The following is a 14169-nucleotide window of genomic DNA, read 5'->3' as shown; positions in this document are numbered from 1 at the left end:
TTTAAAAAAAAATTCTAATTTTAGGACCTCGAGGCATAAATTGCACATTTTTTTATTCACAGAACGTGGGAGTTGCTGGCTGGGCCAGCATTTATTGCCTGTCCATAGTTGCCCTTGAGAAAGCGGTAGTGAGCTGTCTTCTTGAACTGCTGCAGTGCATGTGCTGTAGGTAGATCCTTAGGGAGGGAATTCCAGGATTTTGACCCATATTATGATATGTAATTTGTTTATACCTATTTTGTTGAATCAAGAAAATATTTTTGAATTAAGACTTGATTTGGAAAGTCTTTAAGGCTCTTAAGTCTGATGTGGCTCAGTTGGTTGAGCTCTTGCTTCTGCTTAGGAGACTGAGTTCAATGCCTAGGCAGTAGATTTGGGGCACTGATTTTTATGGAGTTGGGCTAAATCAGTATACATTTAAATATGGCATGTAGGATCCAGTTCAGGGACATCATATACCAACGATTTTGTGGCTGGTATACAGGTGCCACTAGCAAGTCCACACTTTGCAATCATAACCTTACCAGTTCCATCATGGAGTTGGCATATTGTGCACCCTCAGCATTTGTGAAAAGTCTAGTCAGCTTCTCAAGCTCACGGTTTACTATCCTTCAGAGAAGCTGTGTCCCTTGACGTGGATTCAGGAATCCTGTTTGAGAATTATGGTTTGATCTGTGCCGTCTTATATCTTCCAAGCTCTGTGCATCTTCCATGCCTTCTCCTATCTCCCAAGTTACTACTATATGCCTTCCATTACATCTATGCCCATTCATCCAGTGTACACTATGTGCTGAACCAATGAACCATATGATAATCATGGCAGGGCTTGATAATCTTTGGGAAAAATAAACTACTTACAAGCTTATACAAATGTCAGTCTGACAATACATTCATGGGGTGGAAATTTCCCCCTTTGAGACAGGGCAGGGAACATGGTGGGAAAGGCAGATGTGGGGATCTCACTGGTTCCAATGTGCCCAATTATCTTCCACCTTGGAAATTCCTGATCCATCGCCAATTTGGCTCTTGAGGGATCAATTGACAACCACTGAAGGACCTCATCCCACTTGGGCTGCAATTACTTTATGTAAAGACATGACGATAAGACCATTAAAAAATTGGAAAAAGAGTAGACCATTCAGCTTCCTGAGCCTGCTGTGCCATCCAGTGGAATCGTGCCTGATCTGACACTCCTCACTTCTCTCCTTAATTGTTGCTGATAGGTTCTTCTGAAACGGTATAGAAATGACTGTTAATTGGAAAAGCAGCTTCTTGTAATTCCTTCCCAGTCGCATCCCTCTGCATTTTGAACCACAGCTTGATGAGCCACATCGGACCCCTGGGTGGGCCAAACTGTAGCCTGTGGGCCGAATGTTGCACAAGCTATGTTTAGGAGAATCCATGGCACAATTTTGAAGAACAGGAAGGTGACCACACTCATAAATCTTGGCAGAACACAGATGTGTTCTGTGGTGCCATAAGACCAAAAGAAATAGAAACAGGGGTTAGCTGTTCAGACCTCGCACCTACTCCACCATTCAATAGAATATGGCTGATCTGACAATCCTCACATCCACTTTCCTGTCTTTTCTCTCTTACCGTTGAATCTCCTCCTGATTAAGAATCGATCTATCTCAGCCTTAAGTATATAAAAGGACTCTACCCCCACTGCTCTCTGGCAAGGAGTTCCAAAGGCTCTCAATCCTCTGATGGAAGAAATTCTACCTCAGCTTAGTTTTAAATTGGTGCCCTGTAATTCTGAGACTGTGCCCCCGGGTCAAGAGTCTCCCATAAAGGGAAACATCCTTTCAGCATTTACCCTGTCAAAGCCCCTTGAAAATCCTGTATGTTTCATGGAATATAGAATGGTACAGCACAGGAACAGGCCCTTCGGTCCATCATGCCTGCACCAACCATGATACCATTCTAAACTAATTCTATCTGCCTGCATGTGATCTGTATCCCTCTATTCCCTGTCTGTTCATGTCTCTGAAAATGCCTGTTAGACATTGGTATCGTATCTGCTTCTACCACCTCCCCTGGCAGCACATTCCAGACACCTACCATTGCTTGTGTTAAAGAAAACGGGTTTCACACATCTCCTTTAAATTTTTCCCCTATCACTTTAAACCTGTCTGCTAGTATTTGACATTTCCATCTTGGGGTAAAGGCCCCGACAACTACCCTAGCCTTCCTGATTACTGCTACACCTGTGTTCTATCTTTCTATGTTTTGTGTGTAAGTACCCCCAGTCCCTTTGTGTTGCAACTTTCTGCAGTTTTTTCTCAATTTAAGTACTATTCTGTTCTTTTGTTCTGCCTTCCAAAATTAACAACTTAATGTTTTCCTACATTATACTCTGTCTGCCAATGTTTTGCTCACTTGCTTCACCTGTTAATTCCTGTCTGTAAACTCTTCCAATCGTTTAGAAGCAAAGTTGACTTTTCCGAGTTCTTTAAAACCTCCAGATTTAATCGTTACTTTCTGGTTGTGAAATTAAAAGATCATCAGGTTTCTCACCCTTGGGTGAAATCAACAAATGTTTGCTGTGCTGGTAAAGGGTCTCAGTGCTGCTGTCCTTTGTAGTTAATGTGCCCTTCAATAACATGTCATCAATGTCTGGACAGATGACAGTGAAATCATTAGAATTTGCCATTCAGCCAATTAGAATCCATATCTTTGCTATGGCACTAAAGGAGGCCACTCGAAAAAGGGAAATAAAAATCCGACTAGAAAAAAAATCAAGCTTTATTGCAGAATTGCTTTTTAATCCAAGAAAAATGCATAAGATGTTCAGTGGCTTGAAACAAATGCTTGAGGAATTGGATGATTCACTGTTTTATTGACATGGTCTGTCTCATTGCATTGCTGTGTGGTGACTTGGCGAGCCATGCTGTGAAGAGCTCCATTCTCCTCCACCTCAGAACAAGATGAAACGGGGCCTGCTTGAGCCTGTAATATTCTAAAGCTCTTGCATAGAACATAATTAAAGCCAGACAACACTTAACGCCATTGAACATGAATTAATTTGCAAGGCTTAACGTGGTGTATTTGCTTCCATGACAGGCATGCAGGTTTTGTGGGCTGTGGCTGCAGTGGAATGGGTAACATCGCTGACCCTGGAACAGATAGTGATCAGGAAGACTCCCAAATTTTCAGACAAGGGCCACAAAATTATTTGGCCCTGGGCAGTGATTTGTTGTCAAGAACATTCTTGTAACTGCGCCATAAAACAACACCATAGTCTTACAACGACGGTCTTTAAAAAAGAATTCCCTGTCTTTAGTGCCAGATTTGAATTGGTGGGCTGTGAGTTCATACTGAGATGAACCTGTGGGAATAGCTGATTTGCTAAGATCACAGTTAGAGATTTGTTGTGTTGTGAGTGGCCCCTGGTTTCTATTCCAAGTACCTAGGAGCTAATCTATTAAAAACAGTCGTTCCCTGTAAATCTTTGCTGATCCCTGGTGAATTGGAGCACTTGGAATAACCTCACCATTACATCAAGCTAAATCAGTGTGCAGCATTTCCAACAGTAACCTTAGACTGAACTGGAATGTTCTCAGCTCTGTTAAAGCTAAACTTGTTCCAACAGGCTATGGTTCTGCTTTAGTTAGGTCATGACTTTGCACCACACACGAATGAGCTGAAGAATCTAAAGTTAAGCTGTTCTTAAAAAAAAGTAGCATAATTTTATAACTGCCTTCTGCTTCTGAGAATATTTATTTTAAAAGATATGCTTTGTATTGAATAAGGAGGGAATTGATTTCCAAAGATGTAACTTAATAAATTGTAGCTCACATACAAACATTGTTTAATAACAGTGGAGCAGAGTGTCAGGATGTTATGGTTTGTTAGAGCTATGACCTAATGGTGAGTTGCTGATGTACACCTCATCCATCGCACTCCTCCTGTGTTGGAACTTAAACATAAGCACCTACTTTGCAGGCAGTAATCAAGCTAAGTTAAGTCCCCAAAGCACAAATATTCCTAGTCAGCCAAGATCCCTATCTTGCACCTTCCTGTCCAGGGAGATGTTAGAATAAATTTGCCTACATCACTTGTACCTTGCTCAACCTGCCTTATCTCCTAGTCAACAGAACTAAAAGTTCTATTAAGATCGCATTTGTTTCGCATGGCATGATGCCTGGGAAGCAGGGCTGATGGGGAATATTCCACTATACCTGTTCCAACATGCACGAGTAACAAGGTAGGCGTGCAAGACCAAATTCAGTTTCTTTCCTGTCTGATCAACCGGCTCAGTGTTAAAAATGTGTGACCGTGTGTAAAAATTAGCAGGTGTAGTTCTCTAATGTACAGGTCCATCCAAAAGTGATTTGGCAGCTTATGTGCAGTGGGTGGATGGACAGGAGATAATAGAGCAATATGTTAGGTCCGGTGTCAGTTCGCACATTTTACCAGCACTCCTGCCTCAAAGTCAGAAGGTCGTCAGCTTGTGTTCGGCTCCAGGATTTCAGCTAAAAGCTGAGTAGTTCCTGTAGCTGAAACTCCACTAATTGGTTAAGAATCACTTGTAAACAAGTACTGACATTGAACTTAACAGCAACAGTCCCTGTAGCTAACTTTTTTTATTCTTTCTTGAAATGTGGGCTCCACCAGCTGGCCAGCATTTATTTCCTATCTTTAGTTGCCCTTAATTTCATTGCACTTGATGCAACTGGATGGCTTGCTAGGCCGTTGCAGAGGGCAGCTGAGAGTCTGCAACACTGCAGTGTGGTCTGGAGTCACATATAGGCCAAATGGCCAGCAGATTTCCTTCCTTGAAGGACATTAGTGAGCCAAATGCATGTTTTGGAGAATTGACAATGGTTTCATGATCTTAATTACGGATAACTTTTTTTGAAATTGAGCTCAAATTCCATCATCTGCCACGGCAGGATTCGAGCCCTAGTCCCCAGAACATGAGGTGATTCTGGATTAATAATCTAGTGATAATACGACTAGGCCATTGCCTCCCCCTGATCAGGTCAGGTTATAATTGATGACTGTTAAATGTCAAATTTATAGATGCAGCAAGTAAAGACTGGAGGTTGGCCAACATTTGCCACTATTTAAGAAGGGTGGTAAGGAAAATACAGGGAACTATAGACCGGTGAGCCTGACATAAGTGGTGGACAAGTTGTTGGAGAGAATCCTGAGGGACAGGATTTACATGTATTTGGAAAGGAGTGATTAGGAATAGTCAACATGGCTTTGTGCATGGGAAATTGTGTCTTATAAACTTGATTTGAGTTTTTTGAAGAAGTGACGAAAAGGATTGATAAGGGGAGAGCAATGGACGTGATTTGTACGGACTTCAGTAAGGCGTTCGACAAGATTCCTCAGGGTAGACTGGTTAGCAAGCTTAGATCACTTGGAATACAGGGAGAACTAGCCATTTGGATACAGAACTGGCTTGAAGGTAAGAGACAGAGGGTGGTGATGGTGGGTTGCTTTTCAGTCTGGAGACTTGTGACCAGAAGCATGCCACAAGGATCAGTACCAGGTCCACTGCTTTTCGTCGTTTATACAAATGGTTTGGATGTGAGCATAGGAGGTATGGTTAGTAAGTTTGCAGATGACACCAAAATTGGATGTGCAGTGGACAGCGAAGAAGGTTATCTCAGAGTAAAATGGGATCTTGATTAGATGGGCCAATGGGCTGAGGAGTGGCAGATGGAGTTTAATTTGGATAAATGTGAGGTGCTGTATTTTGGAAAGGCAAGTCACAGCAGGACTTTAACACTTAATGGTAAGGTCCTGGGGAATGTTGCTGAACAAAGAGACATTGGAGCGCATGTTCATAGTCCCTTGAAAGTGGGGTCACAGGTAGATAGGATAGCAAAGAAGGCATTTGGTATGCTTGCCTTTATTGGTCAGTGCATTAGTATAGGAGTTAGGAAGTCATGTTGTGGCTGTACTGGAGATTGGTTAGGCCACTTTTGGAATATTGCATGCAATTCTCATATCCCTGCTATAGGAAGGATGATGTGACGCTCGAAAGAGTTCAGAAAAGATTTCCAAGGATGTTGCCAGGGTTGGAAGGTTTGAGCTATAGGGATAGGCTGAATAGACTGGGGTTATTTTCCCTGGAGTGTCGGAGGCTGATCAGTCACCTTACAAAAGTTTATAAAATCATGAGGGGTATGGACAGGGTAAATAGCCAAGGTCTTTTCCCCAGGGTGGGGGAATCTAAAACTAGAAGGTATAGGTTTAAAGTGAGAGGGGAAAGATTTAAAAGGGACCTAAGGGGCAACTTTTTCACACAGAGGGTGGTGCGTGTATGGAATGAGCTGCCAGAGAAAGTGGTGGAGGCTGCTACAATTACAGCATTTAAAAGACATTTGGATGGGTATATGAATAGGAAGGGTTTGGAGTGATATGGGCCAAATGCTGAAAAATGGGACTCGATTTATTTAGGATATCTAGTCGGCATGGACGAGTTGGACCAAAGGATCTGTTTCCGTGCTCTATATCTCTATGACTGGATAACTCTAAGTATATGAAAACCTACCTATTTTGGCAGTACTGCAAGTCTACAGCCCATTATACATGATTGTCGTAGCATAGTGTTGACATCTTAGGGCTACATACTGGAGATCCTCTGAACTGTCTGGATTGCTTGGGTTACAGTCAAAAAGCCATTTTTAGTTTAAGAAAGTGTCTTCACAACTTTAGGATTACTTGGGGATCTTCTTAAATGTTGTTAATTTTGCAATTGGTACAAAATTACAGGAATCCTGAAATACAGTAGGTTTTTTTTGCTTTAAATTCCAAAAATGCCTCAGAAACTTATTACTTTTAAAAGAGGTACTGCTACAGAAAAACCATGGTATTAAATTCAGTGGAAATTCTGGTTGAACTCAGTGGAATGTTGCACATGTAAATTATCAGGGAAACCTCAAACAGAGGAGACCTTACAAGAAGAGATAATGAAGGAGCTGTCAATTTCTTTCTTTACACTCGGCAGAAAGCCATCACTTGCAGATAGGTCTATTTTACATTCCAGGAATATACAAGGACAGTTTCAAGTTTCGAATGGACTGGAGGGACTGGACACTCTCCTGTGTGCTAGCCTTTGTTTGTGAATTTGCATGCTGTGAAGGTCACAGTCAAAGATCTTTCACTTAGTTAAAACTGAAAACAACAAATGCTGGAGATCACAGCAAGCCAGGCAGCACCCATGGAGAGAGAGCAAGCTAACGTTTCGAGTGTAGATGATTCTTTTCAGTACAGATTCCAGCATCTGCAGTAATTTGCTCCTATCACCTCGTTAAAATTGTGTTGCAGGTAAAGACCCTCTCTAATTCCAATTGGTTAAATAAAAGACAACTAAAGGATTCTCTCTCACTCTGAATGCTGGAATTCAGACATGGCTGAAAGGCTTCAGATCTACAGAATCTCAACCAGTCATCAAAATGAAGGATCATAAGACCCTAAGGTATAGGCAGGCTCTGCTATCCCCTCCCTCAGAAGGAAGATCTGAGATGCAAAAGTTAGCTATTATTTGGAGTTGGTGGAGAGATGTTGAGCTGTTCTGATTATTGGGAAAGGAGGCAGGGATTTGATGCTGAGCAAGAGACTTGGCTCTCAGAGGTCATAACCCTCCATCTAGCACATCCCTAGGCCCATTCCCTCAGTCAAATTATAGCAGAGCAGGGGACCCAAACTCCAAACCCAAACTGATGTGCCTGCACTTGTTTACCGATTGGTAGGCAAAATCTTTCTCGAATGTTAGCCAGAATTCAAGAGGGTTGGAGTACAAGGGTAGGGAAATCTTACTACAACCGTATAAGATGCCAGTGGGACTACATCTGGAGTACCTTTAGCAGTTTAGTCCCTTTATTTAAGAAAAGATAACATTACATCAGACACAGTTCAGGGAAAGTTCACTAGGATGATGTTACTGGTGTTTAGAAGCATGAGGGGTCATCTCATTGAAACTGCCACACTACAGGGTTTGGAGAGTGTGCGAAAGAGGTTTACCAAGATTACCAGGATTAGAGTGTATAAGCTATAAGGAGAGCTTGGGCAAACATGGATTGTTTTTGCTAGTGTCAGAGGCTCATGGGTGACCTGATGGAGGTACATAAAATTATGAGAGGCATGGATATTCAGAGTCTTTTCTTTTCCCCAGGGTGGAAAAGCCAAATACTAGGAGGCATAGATTTAAAGTGAGAGGGGAGGTGTTTAAAGGAGATGTATGAGGAAAGGTTTTTTACACAAAGATTGATAGATGCCTGGAATGTGCTGCCATGGGAGGTGGGTAGAAGCAGATGCAATCATAACATTTAATGGGCGTTCGGGCAGACAGGCAAATGGACAAGGAATAGAGGGAGACAGATCAAGTGCAGACATGGGATTAATGATCACACAGACATGCTGGGCTGAAGGGCCTGTTCCTATGCTGTACCGAAATGTACAGGATTCTCAAATGCTGAGAGGATGTTTCTCTTCATGGCAGAGTCTTGGACTGGGGACATAATCTCAGAATTAAGGGGCACCAATTTAAGACTGAGATGAGGAAGAATTTCTTCTCTCAGTGGCTTGAAAGTCTTTGGAACTTATTGTTAGGGAACGGTGGGGGCAGACTTGTGTACATTTAAAGCTGAGATAGGTTCTTGATCAATTGGGATATCAAGGGTTATAGGGATAAGACAGAAGGACATGAGGAAGGTTGGATCAGCTGTGATCTTATTGAATAGCAGGGCAGGCTGAAATGGTCGACAATGTTCCTATTTCTTTTGGTCTTATGCCACCACAGATTTAACATCTGTGTTCTGCCAAGATTATGAATGTGGTCAATGTGACTTGACAATCTGTTTCTGTGATGTTGATTATTGGGCAGATACTGGCCAGGACACATGTGGATAACTTTCCTCGCTGTTCTTCAAAATCGAACCATGGATTCTTCGAAAGCCAACTTGTGCGACATTTGGTCTGCAGGCTACAGTATGACCCACCCAGGGGTCCTATGTGGCCCATCGAGCTGTGGTTCAAAACGCAAAAGAAAATGCAGCTGGAAGATTTTGTGATGAGCTTGCTTCTCCAAACAGTCATTTCGATACCATTTCTAAACAGCCTATCAGCAGCAATTGATGGAGAGAAGCAGTCTGTGACTGGATGAGCAACAAGCTGGGGTGGGCTTGGGAGGACAGGGGAGATGGGTGAATGAATGAATAGGGAGCTATGGATGTGAGTGAGTGGCCGATGATGGTTTGATGGATAAATGATGGGAGATGGGTACGTTGAGTGACTGGGGTGTTGATGGGTGGGTGACTGAGCAACCAAAGGGTGGGTGAGTGGGCCTAAACAAGATACGCAGCCATCTGACCCCTCCTCCTCCTCCTCTTCCTCCTCCTTCTCATCCAGACTCTGCATAAACCTATCCATAAGGCAGGCTGGGAGAGAAGGAAACCACAGGCTGAAAGGCAACCCTGCTTTCATGTGGATTCCTCTAAAGACAACTCTGAATGTGCATGAACCAAAGCCTGTGTTAGTTAAATGGCATTCCTTACCTCAGCTATGATCCCAATCCCATCCTGGTGATCAGGACTGCAGGCATAGTCTTTTTCTCTCTCAAGCTCTGCTTCTTAACCGAAAGGTGAGAACTTGGTTTTATTAGTTATCTTTGTTGGTTGGCACTTTTTTTAGCGGCCATTTTTATTACTTAATCATTTAAATGATCAGTTAATTGTTTTGGAATTTTTTCATATCTGAAATTTGCTCATGGACCTCCCAAGTAAGAGAAAAAAATTGAATTGTTATCTGGACAATGTGAGGATGTTGTAAAAGACCAAAATTTTGTGTCTTAGCACTGCATTGGAGTATCAGCTGTGATTCTTTTTTTCAATAATGCCCAGTCCCTGGAGTGAGTCGTGAAATCTGCACTTTGTGGCTCAGAGGCAGAAGTGCTATTAATGGAGCCATGGCTGACTCCCATCAGCCTTACAGACACCTTCGAGATCCATTTTCCAACAAAAACTTTTGGAGTCAAAGGGAATCAAGAGATATTGGGTACACGGGGTGACAATTTAGAATTGAAGTAGACAATCAATCTTCAACAGTGCAACAGATTCTAAGGCTGTAAGACCTACTGCAGCTCCCATTTCTTGTGTTCTCATTACTTATGTCTTAGTGGCTAGATGTACCACATTAATCATGTCCTTTGTATAATCTTCCTACACTTTGAAAGTCCCAGAATAAACACTTGACTGCACATATCCCAAGTTACAGTCTGGCAAACAGTTTTATCAGCTGGTATCCAATTGTCCGTTTGTTTATTGATAATTTTAATGCATGTTCTTTTGGGAGATAGATGCATTGAGTTAACTGTATATTAACAAGCAATTGTGTTTGCTTGTGTATAAAGAAAATCTTGAAGGCAACTTACCACATGCTTGAAAGTGCAACAGTCTATAATTCTGAGCTGTGTACAATTACAGGCTTCTGGTATAAATTTAGCTCTGCAGCTCAGTACTTGTCTGCCTTTTAGATAAATTTGAAATGGTGTGAATTTCAGAGCCATTTATTATTCCAAAAATAGGGTCAGTTTTGTGCTCTACAAAGCAAGGGAATAAAAATTCAGAAATTTTCTGATTTGGCTCGCTGATTCCAGAAGTTCAGAAGACTTTAAGTATTAGAGTCAGGATTGAGACCCATTGGGCATGCTGCACTATTCGATAAGTTCACAGATGATCTGCTTGTGACCTCAAGTCCACTTTTCTGCCTGTCCCCATGACCTATGTCAATCAATAATTATGTCTAGATCAGCCTTGACTATGTTCAATGATAAGCCTCTATTGGTTTCAGTCCAGCACTCATAATGAGACCATCTGTGAACTATACCAACAGAAACAGATGGCCAGGCTTCTGTTTTTCTGCTGGGCCTTCTTATTATGAATGTTTGACTGAGATTCAAAGCTCACTCATGGATTAGCTCAAAAGTGTGTGTTTAGAAAGAGGAAAGAAGAGTGTTTGCTCTGCTTGATACTTCATGCGTTTATCATCTTTCCTTGAACATTTTCTTTCACTTAGTTTGTTTATTTGGTCAGAATTAAGTGGTGTGAAGTGGGGTATAACTTCAGATATTCATGCTATAATGACTGACACTTTTATTGGAATAGGCATTTTTTTTTGTCAAGAACATTTCAGGACTTATCTTTGCTGTTTAATGGCTGATTTGGTTTTGCAGCACATACTGGGTGAATGGACGTGGAGTTGGAAGACAAACATAGATGGGACATGGATAAGAGGTGTTTAACAAACCTTTCGAAAGATTTCCAAATCCAGACTGTGGTCCATAAATCCTCTGAAAGACCACAAACCATATGTTTACAAGGAACTAGACTGGCTCTATGAAAATTGAGTTGGGAGGTGACGAGATGCCTACCATGGCAATGAAGCTGACCAGGCCCAGATCACAGGGTGTGGGCTTATTATCCACACCCTTATGCCATGCTGATGAAGTTACCATTGCTGAGAAAGGGAGTAGCAATCCTGGAATAAGGCATTGGTTGACATTTTTAAAGTCCTTTGGAGTTGCCCCCACATATTTGAAAATCTAGCAGCACAGAAGAAAGCTATTCAGCCTATGATGGTTGTGTTGGCTCTTTGACAAAGAAATCCAGTGTGTGTCACTCACCTTTCTTTCCCTCTCTAACATATGTTAGCTGGTTTGGCCATGCTAAAATGCCCATAGTGTCCAAGGATGTGCTGGCTAGGTGGATTAGCCATGGGGAATGCAGGGTTACAGGGTTAGGGTAGGGGGTAGCTCTTGGTGGAGGGGGTGCATAAGAGCTAGTGTGGTCTTGATGGGCCAAATGGCCTACTTCCACACTTTAGAGATTCTATGATTCCTGGTAGGACTACATTTTCTTCCCTTTTCAAGTGTTAATTCAACTCTCTTTTGAAAGTTATCATTGAATCTGGTTCCACCGCCCTTCTATGGGTATATTGGGCAGAAGTGAATCCCCAGTTAATGCTCATTGCCTGCATTCAGCTAAATGTAGTGTATCTATAGTGCCCATTCCAGATCATATTCAAAACCATTGAATTCCTCTCCTTCCTCAGCCATAATTCAATCTGAAGCTTGGTTAGCCTTATTGATAGTTTTTGATTTTTGTCCTGCCTTTTACAACATATTTTTGGTGCTCAGTACAATTACTTTTGGTGTTTAATCTGAATTCCTCTTGTATCCCTTCATTTATCATGTGTTCCAGTGGGTTCGCAAACAAAGAGCAATTGTCATTGTCTTTAATCTGAGTGTTTATTTGTGCTCAACACTGGCAACAAGAATAATTGACAGTGCAATGAAACAAAGAGTTGCGGATGTTGGAAATCCAAAACAAAATCAGAAATTGCTGGCAATTCTGATGAAGAGTCACTGGATTCAAAATGTTAACTCTGCTTTCTTCCTGCAGACCACAGAAACCCTACAGTGGGAACCAGGCCATTTGGCCCATCAAGTCCATACTGATCCTCTGGAGAACATCCCACCCAGACCCACCCCATCCCTGTAACCCTGCATTTCCCATAGCTAATCCACCCAACCTATACTTCCCTGGACACTATGGGCAATTTAGCATGGCCCCTCTACCTAACCTGCACATCTTTGGATGTGGGAGGAAACTGGAGAACCAGAAGAAACCCACACAGACATCTGCCTGAGGCTGGAATCGAACCCAGGTCCCTAGTGCTGTGAGGCACCAGTGCTAATCACAGAGGCACCGTGCTGCCCTGTCACATCGGCTGTGTTTCACCAGCAATTTCTGTTTTTGCTTTACAGTTGACACTGTGTTGTTCTAAAGATTAACTATGAGACATCTTTGATACTTTGGCTGTAATCTAAAATTGTCTTTAAAATTATTTTTGTCATGTTGGCATTCCTTGAGCAGTACTGAGTGGGATTGAGCTGGAGTGAAAATTTAGAAGGACTTGTTATTTTGATATGAACTTACTCACAACAGTGTTGAATTGAGAGCAGATTTTCTCACTATTTGCAGGACAAATACTGTCTAGGAGTCTAATTGCTCCTGATTCAGGATATCCAAGAATATCTGGGCCCTAAACTATTCACTATTGTGGAAGGGTTTACATTTAATGAGAAGAGGCAAAGGCATAATATAAATGTTTTGCACTTTGTGGAAACTGAGGAAATGAATCAAAACATGTGACTTTGGTGGCCACCTAGATGATGCAATAGAAATGTTCTGTGGTTGGAACGAAATGCCAACACAGAGGGAGCTGTTGATGAAGCCAGACTTGTATATGCTAGGGCTCTCGAAATAGCACTTGGGATAGAGAATTGCCAGGATAGAGAAAACTTGCCAGGAATTATAGTTTACAGAGCCCAACAGCTCCATAGTGAGGGGAATTGGTTAACAATGTCATAGGTGCTGTAAAAACAAGCATCTTCCAGGCTGATATTCCAGACTATTTAAGAAGGTTGTACAGTAACAGCAGTGTAAACGTGGCTGTATGAAAACTAGAATTGTCCAGAAACAGGACATTCTTAACAGCAGTGTAAGTATTTATCCACCCCACCCTTCCCACTGACCAATCCCCACTATTCCTACCTGCATCCACCTATCGCCATCCCACCCACCTTCCACCAACCCCACCCCCTTCCCTCTATTTATTTCCTAGCTCCCTTACCCCTCCAGAATCCTGATGAAGGGTGTAAACTCGAAACATGGAGTCTTCTGCTCCTCTGACGCTGTCTGACCTGCTGTGTTCCTCCATCTCCACACTGTGTTGACTCTGACTCTAGCATCTGCAGTTCTTGCCGTCTCCCAGAACTTTCCCAGGCTTAGTCGCTGAAATTACTTCTCTACTTCAAAATGACCAATCAAATGAGGAATTTGAAAGAATTAAAATGCCACCTGTAAAGATGGCACAAGTTTCTGGCATCATGCACGAGGAATTAATTGTACTTTTTGGAACACTTGCACAACACATCATATTTATTGATATAACAAGGTGTAGAGCTGGATGAACACAGCAGGCCAAGCAGCATCAGAGGAGCAGGAAAGCTGACGTTTCGGGCCGAGACCCTTCTTCAGAAATGGGCTTCGCAGTGGCGTTAAAATTGTTTCAGAGATACTAGGAACTGCATATGCTAGAGAATCTGAGATAACAAGGTGTAGAGCTGGATGAACACAGCAGGCC

At 42.2% G+C, this 14169-nt stretch overlaps 1 protein-coding gene across 4 annotated transcripts in view; it reads left to right on the top strand.

Moving 5' to 3' along the window:
- Positions 1–9583: 9583 nt before the first annotated feature.
- LOC109927709 (prolyl 4-hydroxylase subunit alpha-2-like) overlaps positions 9584–14169 on the top strand; it is a 69175-nt gene continuing 64589 nt past the window's right edge. For 2 of the 4 annotated variants that reach the window (XM_048603768.1, XM_048603767.1), the window contains exon 1: positions 9586–9604. The gene's annotated coding sequence lies outside the window, so the exon portion shown is untranslated. Of the gene's footprint in view, positions 9605–14169 lie in introns of all 4 variants that reach the window. The other 2 variants (XR_007263367.1, XM_048603769.1) reach the window with 2 other exon arrangements.

Source organism: Rhincodon typus, chromosome 12 (assembly GCF_021869965.1).
Source record: "Rhincodon typus isolate 14 chromosome 12, sRhiTyp1.1, whole genome shotgun sequence".
In the NCBI taxonomy this organism is placed as follows: Eukaryota; Metazoa; Chordata; class Chondrichthyes; order Orectolobiformes; family Rhincodontidae; genus Rhincodon; species Rhincodon typus.
The sequence above is the reverse complement of the archived record's forward strand: the minus strand, read 5'-3'. Positions and strand labels throughout refer to the sequence as shown.